The sequence below is a fragment of the Odontesthes bonariensis genome, chromosome 11 (genome assembly GCF_027942865.1).
Source record: "Odontesthes bonariensis isolate fOdoBon6 chromosome 11, fOdoBon6.hap1, whole genome shotgun sequence".
Lineage (NCBI taxonomy): Eukaryota > Metazoa > Chordata > Actinopteri > Atheriniformes > Atherinopsidae > Odontesthes > Odontesthes bonariensis.
Window position 1 is genome coordinate 29,786,128 of NC_134516.1, and position 8,912 is coordinate 29,795,039.

An 8,912-nucleotide genomic window follows, 5' to 3' on the forward strand; every position below is an offset into this window, starting at 1 on the left:
TGCTAACTAAGAGGCTACTAGACGAGCCTGGTGCTCACGGCGGCTGCGTGGGCCGGAGGACAGAGGAGGACAGCCGCGGCTGTTCTCCTCTGTTCTCCTGTTCTCCGGCTCACAGAGACTCCGCGGAGCACCAGGCTCGGCCCCGTGGCTCACGCTCCTCGGCGGCTCCGTCACGAGCCGTCGATGGGCTACCGACGGAGAGGCTCCATTATTGATTCAGGGTTGCTCAAAGTTAACCTGGAAAGAAGCACAAGTTCATTTGAACATTTGAATAAACAAAACAAAGGCCAGACGTGTCGTTGATCACATTAATTATTGCACAGATTGATCTCTGAAGACACAACTCCTTCCTCTGACCCATTTTGAAAGATTGACCATTTCTAACAAACAAAAAAAAAAGCTTTTTCTTGATCGCCATAACTTAGGTCTGTCTCAGGAGTTGAAGTCCTTCATGAAGATGATGATTTGTAACCATTGAATGTCAAAGGTGAACACACCTGTATGTGGTTGTCATGGCCGAGAGGTTAAGGCGATGGATTTGAAATCCATTGGGGTCTCCCCGCGCAGGTTCGAGTCCTGCCGACAACGATAACATTATTGACCCAGGGTTGCTAAAAGTTAACTTAGAAAGAATCATGCATGGGTTCGAATCCCATTCTCGTCAAGTTGTGTGCTGTTGTGTTGTTTGTTAATTCTGATTCCACTTCTTACAAGAAGGCTTTTCAAACAATGCTTTTGTCGCAATATTTTTATTTGCTTGCACTGGGTTCATTTGGGTGATTGAATCTATCATGAAGAATTTTGAGCCTGACTTGAGGCTAATGTGAAAGAGCTGTCTTTCTTTCAGTTTGCATCCACCTTTACCACATCCAGCTGTTAACAATTTCCTCCACAGAGGACAAAGGAAAGACAACTGGAGAATGCGGGCGTCGATCCCGTTACCTCTCACATGCTAAGCGAGCGCTCTACCATTTGAGCTAATTCCCCTTCGGTTGATGTATTCTTAGACTACGGCTACACAAAAACGGGTACGAAAATTCTTGCGACCACACGGAAACGCGCTGCTGTCCAGACGAAAACGGATGAAAACGATGAAACGATGCAGTACACACGCCACTGTGTCACGCCACGCTGTGAGACAATAGAGAAGTGTTAAAATTGGCTCACAGCGTCAACGTGTGACTGACGCAAAAACGTTTTAGCTGTAACAATGGAAACGAAACGAGGCCGTTTTCAAACTTTCCCACTCTGGACCCGTTCTCAAAAACTATCGTTTTGGGGTAGTGGGAACGCCGGCTCCGTGTGGCCGCGACAGCGAAACGATCAGAAAAATTATCGTTTACAGTGAAAAACGTTTTCGTGTAGCCGCAGCCTTAGAGCTTCCAAATTAACGAACCATTTCTGACCAAACGATCCATTCCTTGATACATAAAAAGGAATAGATCTCACAACTGAAGCTTGTTGGTTTTTATCAGTGTTTTTAAGAGTGGTTGAATGTATCAAGTAGAGTCTTGCTTTCGATCAGTGAGACATGGAAAATCCGTAGTGTTTCATGGTTTGGCAGATTCTTTTTTCTTTCCGATTCTAAACAAATTTGAATTTGCACATAAGTTGGTTTGTCTTTATAAGATGATCATTAAGGCCTCTCACCAGAAGAGCACCTAAAAGATTTCTGAGGAGTGCGGACATCAATCCCGCCACATTTTGCCTGGAAAGCAAGCCTTTTATAATTTGACATAGTTTTTCTTCCATATTTGGGTATATTCTGAAGAGATTGTAATAACCCCAACCTTAAATTTGACTTATCCTAAGTGCAATTGCTTTTGTTTCGCCCAATTTTAAATCAAACAACCTCAAACATCCCTACATGGTACCACATTTAGATAATAATGATTTTATTTTTGTGAAAGGAGGATAAATTCACATCCTCTGCACGCAAGCCCACTGTATCTAATGAGGCTTCAATTTTGAGATCAAAATTATACCAGCTGTAGTTTAAGATGGAAATTTTTATGTTCAAACTTATAAGAGAGAGGACGAGGTGGCCGAGCGGTTAAGGCGATGGACTGCATAATTTATATATATATAAATTATGATAGGCTACAAAAAAGTGATCACAGCCAAATATGACAAAAGATTAGGCTAGCCTTTCATTTCTGACAGCTGAACATTGCACATCTACTAACCTTAAAACTAAATAAACGAGAGCAACAACCGTCTTTTTTTTTCTTCTTAAAAGATGTTTTATATTATTTTCATATGATTTGCTGATGGCAATTATAGAATGTGAGTGCTTGTGTTATATTGAAAGCGAGGCTGGGTGTGTCTATGAATATAGACAACAGTGAGGGGTTTTTTTAGGTGCTGTACAAGCAAATCATAGCGTCTCTGTACAATGACAGAGGACTTTAGGTAACACTTCACAATACTGACTGTGTATTAGAGTGTACATTCCGTTCACTTATTTCCTACTTTGCTCGGACTTCCAGTGTAGCCTAACTCCTGGCCAATTCCCACCTTCTCCAGTCTTACAGCATAACTCGCCGCGACACTTACCATGTAATACGCGAAACTACCCCAACTTTTTGCTCATGGCGGTTGTGTATGTATGCATGTCAGCGGACAAGCTTCACCCTTATTCCAGGGATTTATTATGTTTATCTTACAGCCTTGTATGATTGGGAATAAGAATATGTTGAGAAATGGACAAAACAAAGTGTCCCTGACATAAAATAACAGAGTTCTACTGATTTTTCTTATTCATGTTGTTCCTTCAATTATGAACCAAAAAAGAAAATATTTTCAGTTAACTAATCATGTCATCATGTGATTGTCGCAGGATCAAATGTCTTCAGGCTGCTCTGATTGGCTGTCGCAGGATCAAAGGTCTTCAGACTGCTCTGATTGGCTGTCGCAGGATCAAACATCTTCAGGCTGCTCTGATTGGCTGTCGCAGGATCAAAGGTCTTTGGGCTGCTCTGATTGGCTGTTGCAGGATTGAAGGTCTTCAGGCTGCTCTGATTGGCTGTCGCAGGATCAAAGGTCTTCAGGCTGCTCTGATTGGCTGTCGCAGGATCAAAGGTCTTCAGGCTGCTCTGATTTGCTGTCGCAGGATCAAAGGTCATCAGGCTGCTCTGATTGGCTGTCGCAGGATTAAAGGTCTTCAGGCTGCTCTGATTGGCTGTCGCAGGATCTAACATCTTCAGGCTGCTCTGATTGGCTGTCGCAGGATCAAAGGTCTTCAGGCTGCTCTGATTTGCTGTCGCAGGATCAAAGGTCATCAGGCTGCTCTGATTGGCTGTCGCAGGATTAAAGGTCTTCAGGCTGCTCTGATTGGCTGTCGCAGGATCTAACGTCTTCAGGCTGCTCTGATTGGCTGTCGCAGGATCAAAGGTCTTCAGGCTGCTCTGATTGGCTGTCACAGGATCAAAGGTCTTCAGGCTGCTCTGATTGACTGTCGCAGGATCAAAGGTCTTCAGGCTGATCTGATTGGCTGTCGCAGGATCAAAGGTCTTCAGGCTACTCTGATTGGCTGTCGCAGGATCAAAGGTCTTCAGGCTACTCTGATTGGCTGTTGCAGGATCAAAGGTCTTCAGGCTGCTCTGATTGGCTGTCGGGTCCGGGTACCAAAGTATAATTCGTTTTTCTGTCAAAACGAAAAAATGAAAAAACGGAAATAGCTGTCCTTTTTCCATTTTTTGTTTTAAACCAAAAACGGATTTTTCTGTCTTCCTAAAGAAAACGAAAAACCAAAATCAAATAACGGACAAAATTTGTTTTTTGGAAATGACTTTTTTCATTTTTCGTTTCTTACATTCAAACATGACGGCGGGCAGACCGGAAGTGGAAGTAACCCCAAAATAAAACTAGTGTGCTAATTTAATATCAAACATATTTTCCGCTTTTTATACACCCATTGCAGGTAGTAGACTGCATTTATTTTAGTTAAGTGAAACTAAAACAGCTGGTTGTTTGGGAAACGTCATAGGCTATATAAATTATGATAGGCTACAAAAAAGTGATCACAGCCAAATATGACAAAAGATTAGGCTAGCCTTTCATTTCTGACAGCTGAACATTGCACATCTACTAACCTTAAAACTAAATAAACGAGAGCAACAACCGTCTTTTTTTTTCTTCTTAAAAGATGTTTTATATTATTTTCATATAATTTGCTGATGGCAATTATAGAATGTGAGTGCTTGTGTTATATTGAAAGCGAGGCTGGGTGTGTCTATGAATATAGACAACAGTGAGGTTTTTTTTTAGGTGCTGTACAAGCAAATCATAGCGTCTCTGTACAATGACAGAGGACTTTAGGTAACACTTCACAATACTGACTGTGTATTAGAGTTTACATTCCGTTCACTTATTTCCTACTTTGCCCGGACTTCCAGTGTAGCCTAACTCCTGGCCAATTCCCACCTTCTCCAGTCTTACAGCATAACTCGCCGCGACACTTACCATGTAATACGCGAAACTACCCCAACTTTTTGCTCATGGCGGTTGTGTATGTATGCATGTCAGCGGACAAGCTTCACCCTTATTCCAGGGATTTATTATGTTTATCTTACAGCCTTTTATGATTGGGAATAAGAATATGAAAAAACAAAGTGTCCCTGACATAAAATAACAGAGTTCCACAGATTTTTCTTATTCATGTTGTTCCTTCATTTAGCTAATAATGCTACTGTTTTGATTATTCACTGAAGCCTCTTCCTGTCTGCCTCAGTGCAGGTCCCAGCGGGCTCTCCATACAAGGTCTTCATCAGTTTGGTGTCTAGATTGTTCAATCTGGACAATGTGGTGGTCCTCCTCACTGTTGGGCCCATGTCAGGATTGCTGGAGATTACAGTAAAATACACCCTGACATAGCCTACAGTTAAGAGTGAACATGTCAGACCCTGTAATGTGACCTTGCATTTTTCTCCTTTGAGGCCAAAATGTTGCAGGTGTGCGGACAAAGTGGAGTACCATTTAAATGGTTTGAATGTGTTAAAACAAAACAACTCATGTCTGTGTGGCATGTGTTTAACTAATAGAACTAGCACTTGAACCCAAACGCACAACTCAGGAACCAAAGGAGTACCCAGTAAACAAAATAGTACAAACAACTACAAACACTGTATTCAAAACACATTCTCAACAGAACTATATAACACGCACACACACTGGTAGCAATTCAAACATTCCCTTTCATAACTATAACTAACTTAACTAACTAACTAACAGAATAACCACAAAAAGAAACCATTAACAATTATGAACCGAAAAAGAAAAGATTTTCAGTTAACTAATCACATCATCATGTGATTGGCTGTCGCAGGATCAAAGGTCTTCAGGCTGCTCTGATTGGCTGTCGCAGGATCACACATCTTCAGGCTGCTCTGATTGGCTGTCGCAGAATCAAACATCTTCAGGCTGCTCTGATTGGCTGTCGCAGAATAAAACGTCTTCAGGCTGCTCTGATTGGCTGTTGCAGAATCAAACATCTTCAGGCTGCTCTGATTGGCTGTCGCAGGATCAAAGGTCTTCAGGCTGCTCTGATTGGCTGTCGCAGGATCATACATCTTCAGGCTGCTCTGATTGGCTGTCGCAGGATCAAAGGTCTTCAGGCTGCTCTGATTGGCTGTCGCAGGATCAAAGGTCTTCAGGCTACTCTGATTGGCTGTCGCAGGATCTAACGTCTTCAGGCTGCTCTGATTGGCTGTTGCAGGATCAAAGGTCTTCAGGCTGATCTGATTGGCTGTCGCAGGATCAAAGGTCTTCAGGCTACTATGATTGGCTGTCGAAGGATCAAAGGTCTTCAGGCTGCCCCTATTGGCTGTCGCAGGATCAAAGGTCTTCAGGCTACTCTGATTGGCTGTCGGGTTCAGGTACCAAAGTATAATCCATTTTTCTGTCAAAACGAAAAAATGAAAAAACGAAAATAGCTGTACTTTTTCCATTTTTCGTTTTAAACCAAAGACAGATTTTTCTGTCTTCCTAAAAAAACGAAAAACCAAAATCAAATAACGGACAAAATTTGTTTTTTGGAAATTACTTTTTTCATTTTTCGTTTCTTACATTCGAACATGACGGCGGGCAGACCGGAAGTTGAAGTAACGCCAAAATGACAGTAGCGTGCTAATTTGATATCAAACGTATTTTCTGCTGTTTATACACCCATTGTAGGTAGTAGACTGCATTTATTTTAGTTAAGTGAAACTACAACAGCTGGTTGTTTGGGAGAACGTCATAGGCTATATAAATTATGATAGGCTACAAAAAAGTGATCACAGCCAAATATGACAAAAGATTAGGCTAGCCTTTCATTTCTGACAGCTGAACATTACACATCTACTAACCTTAAAACTAAATAAACGAGAGCAACAACCGCCTTTTTTTATTCTTAAAAGATGTTTTATATTATATAATATAATATAATTTATAAAATAATAACTTTTTGCTCATGGCGGTTGTGTATGTATACATGTCAGTGGACAAGCTTCACCCCTATTCAAGGGATTTATTATGTTTGTCTTACAGCCTTGTATGATTGGGAATAAGAATATGTTGAGAAATAGACAAAACAAAGTGTCCCTGACATAAAATAACAGAGTTCCACTGATTTTTCTTATTCATGTTTTTCCTTCATTTAGCTAATACTACTACTGCTTTGATTACCCACTGAAGCCTCTTCCTGTCTGCCTCAGTGCAGGTCCCAGCGGGCTCTCCATAAAAGGTCTTCAGCAGTTTGGTGTCTAGATTGTTCAATCTGGACAATGTGGTGGTCCTCCTCACTGTTGGGCCCATGTCAGGATTGCTGGAGATTACAGTAAAATACACCCTGACATAGCCTACAGTTAAGAGTGAACATGTCAGACCCTGTAATGTGACCTTGCATTTTGCTCCTTTGGAGCCAAAATGTTGCAGGTGTGCGGAGAAAGTGGAGTACCATTTTAATGGTTTGAATGTGTTAAAACAAAACAACTCATGTCTGTGTGGCATGTGTTTAACTAATAGAACTAGCACTTGAACCCAAACGCACAACTCAGGAACCAAAGGAGTACCCAGTAAAAAAAATAGTACAAACAACAAAAAACACTTTATTCAAAACACATTCTCAACAGAACTATATAACACGCACACACACTGGTAGCAATTCAAACATTCCCTTTCATAACTATAACTAACTTAACTAACTAACTAACAGAATAACCACAAAAAGAAACCATTAACAATTATGAACCAAAAAAGAAAAGATTTTCAGTTAACTAATCACGTCATCATGTGATTGGCTGTCGCAGAATCAAACGTATTCAGGCTGCTCTGATTGGCTGTTGCAGAATCAAACGTCTTCAGGCTGCTCTAATTGGCTGTCGCAGAATCAAACGTCTTCAGGCTGCTCTGATTGGCTGTCGCAGAATCAAACATCTTCAGGCTGCTCTGATTGGCTGTCGCATAATTAAACGTCTTCAGGCTGCTCTGAATGGCTGTTGACAAAATAAACAAGAGCAACAACCGTCTTTTTTTCTCTTCTTAACCCTTGCGTTGTCCTCCGGGTCGAGGTGACCCAGCGGTCGATAGCCTCACTCACTCACAACACAGAATGTATAAACGTACTGCTGAAATCATGTCTGTATCTGTCTGTCTGTCTTTTGTTGACCATGAAAGCCAGCCACATTACACTCTCTACCGACTTTCCCGGCCGAGAGAGTTGTGTGTAAGGCAGCCCCGGGGGATGGTGGGGGGGGCGTTTTAAAAATCGACTTCTGTGTAAGAACACGGCCACCTACCGCCACCTGGGGAAGAACACTGCCAACTACCACCACCTGAGTGTGAAAACAAATTGAGTTAGTTTCGGGCACCCTCTGCTGCTTCCTGCCAGTACGTGTCAGTGTTGAGCTTTGTTTGCAGGAGCCGTGAGTTTCCATTAGTTTCCATTAACAGAAATGGTGCACTTAAAGTTTTTTGGTGATTCAAAATAATCAACCTGCCTTAAAAGGCAAAAATATGCACAGGCAGCACATGTCCCCCTCTGTGTTGAGGTATCACTTGTGGAAAGCTCAAAGCACTTCTGTTTTTCCGTCCATGAGCCAACTTTGCACTATTACAGTCGCCTCGGGAGGATATTTGTAACGCACAATTCCTCAGCAAACACATTGCAGTCTGTTGAAAGACTGCTGGATCATTTCAACTTGAAAAATTTTGAATGTACTGGAAGCTGTTGCGCCGATAAGAATCAAGAGCACCTTGATCAAACAGAAACCCCATGGAGAAACACCACTACGGTCAAAAACCTGAAAAGAGAATGCAGGAGAGCTGAACGTAAATGGAGGAAAACAAAGCTTCAGATTCACTCTGAGCTGTACAAAGAAAGCCTGCGTAGTTATAACAATGAGCTGTGCAAGGCCAGACTGCTGCATTTATCTGAAATGATTGATAAGAATGTCAACAATTCTCGAACTCTGTTTGCTATGGTTGAAAAACTCACAAATCCTCCTAAACAGTCAAACCCAGACCTCTCCACAGAGAAATGCAACGAATTTGCCAACTTTTTTAGCCAAAAAATCAAAACAATTAGACAAAACATTCACGCAACACAGACAAACAAGAAAACTAATCTGTGTCTAAAACCTAGAAATAACTGTGACGTTATGTCACAATTTAATATTGTTGATTTAAAAATCCTAGAGGAAACAGTTCGGCATCTGAAATCAACCACTTGTACTCTGGACATAATACCATCCGACTTTTTAAAAACTGTTTTTACCTCTGTAGAAAGAGATCTCCTACAAATAGTTAAAGCAATACAATGTAACTTCTCAAAAAGCCCACTCTGGAGCTCCCCCTACAGGCTTTGAGGTAATGTACGGTTACACTGTCATAAATACAACACCCTTTCGCTTTCACGTTTCACGTTTGTTGAC

The 8,912-nt window shown here is 41.5% G+C and overlaps 1 non-coding gene across 1 annotated transcript; it reads left to right on the top strand.

Annotated features, from left to right (window-relative positions):
• Positions 1-506: 506 nt before the first annotated feature.
• On the top strand, positions 507-588 carry trnas-uga (transfer RNA serine (anticodon UGA)). The gene has a single exon. It is a non-coding gene; the product is annotated as a tRNA-Ser (tRNA).
• Positions 589-8,912: the final 8,324 nt, after the last annotated feature.